This window comes from Callithrix jacchus, chromosome 5 (genome assembly GCF_049354715.1).
Source record: "Callithrix jacchus isolate 240 chromosome 5, calJac240_pri, whole genome shotgun sequence".
Lineage (NCBI taxonomy): Eukaryota > Metazoa > Chordata > Mammalia > Primates > Cebidae > Callithrix > Callithrix jacchus.
Genome location: NC_133506.1, coordinates 47,419,509 through 47,421,011, shown reverse-complemented (window position 1 = coordinate 47,421,011; position 1,503 = coordinate 47,419,509). Strand labels below are relative to the sequence as shown.

At 46.4% G+C, this 1,503-nt stretch overlaps 1 non-coding gene across 1 annotated transcript; it reads right to left on the bottom strand.

Annotated features, from left to right (window-relative positions):
• Positions 1-449: 449 nt before the first annotated feature.
• On the bottom strand, positions 450-553 carry LOC118154296 (U6 spliceosomal RNA). Its single transcript, XR_004744172.1, has one exon. It is a non-coding gene; the product is annotated as a U6 spliceosomal RNA (small nuclear RNA).
• Positions 554-1,503: the final 950 nt, after the last annotated feature.

Genomic DNA, 1,503 nt, shown 5'->3' with positions numbered 1-1,503 from the left:
TTTCTTGAGAACTCTATCCCTTCCTGATACTGATTGTGTGCTTATTTCTGTTTGTTTATTGTCCTCCTTTCCCAGCAAAATAAAATCAATATCTGGAGTTGGGCGCAGTGGCTCACGCCTGTAATCCCAACACTTTGGGAAGTCAAGGCAGGCGAATCACCTGAGGTCAGGAGTTCAAGACCAGCCTGACCAACATGGCGAAACCCCATCTTTACTAAGAATACAAAAATTAGCCGGATATGGTGGCGCATGCCTATAATCCCAGCTACTCAGGAGGCTGAACCTGGGAGATAGAGGTTGCAGTGAGACGAGATTGCGCCACTGCACTCCAACCTGGGCAACAAGGAAGACTCCATCTCAGAAAAAAAACATCAGTATCTGCCTTGCTCACTCCTGCCTCCCCTTTGCTTATAGGCATGAGTCGTACATAGTAGGTGCTCAATATATATACACATATGAAACGCTTTGTGAATTTGCCAGTCTTCCTTGCTCAGAGGCCATGCTAATCTCTGTAGTGTTCCAATTTTTGGCATATGTACTGCTGAAGCCAGAAGTCAGTATCTATTTTTGAATAAGTCAATTACCGTGTATTCATCTCTGATAAATTTTGAAAACAATCAGGCCAGGCACGGTGTCTCAAGCCTGTAATCCCAGCACTTTAGGAGGCCGAGGCGGGTGGATCACGAGGTCAAGAGATCGAGACCATCCTGGTCAACAAGGTGAAACCCCGTCTCTACTAAAAATACAAAAATTATCTGGGCATGGTGGTGTGCGCCTGTAGTCCCAGCTACTCGGGTGGCTGAGACAGGAGAATTGCCTGAACCCAGGAGGCAGAGGTTGCGGTGCACTCCAGCCTGGGCAAAAAGAGCGAAACTCCGTCTCAAATAAAAAAAAAAAGAAAAGAAAAGAAAACAAACTGGTTGCTGGGAATCCAAAGAACTGGATTGAGCAGCGGGGTACGGTGGCTCAGGCCTGTAATCCCAGCACTTTGCGGGGCTGAGGCAGGCAGATTACCTGAGGTCAGAAGTTCAAGATCAGCCTGGCCAACATAGTGAAACCACATCTCTACTTAAAATACAAAAATTAGCTGGGCAAAGTGCTAGATGCCTATAATCCCAGCTACTCAGTAGGCCGAGGCAGGAAAATCACTTGAACCCAGGAGGCGGAGGTTGCAGTGAACCAAGATTGTGCCTCTGCACTCCAGTCTGCGTGACAGCAAGATTCCATCTCAAAATAAATAAATAAATAAAAATACAAAAAAATTTGCTGGAAGTGGTGGCAGTCGCCTGTAATCCCAGCTACCCAGGAGGCTGAGGCAGGAGAATCACTTGAACCTGGGAGGTGAAGTTGCAGTGAGCTGAGATCGCACCACTGCCCTCCAGCCTGGACCACAAGAGGGAAACTGTTTCAATTAAAAAAAAAAAAAAACCCAAAGACTTGGATTGAGGGAAAGACAGTCAACTCATGGAGAAGAAGGGCAGAAGAAAAGCTTAATAAAGCCAT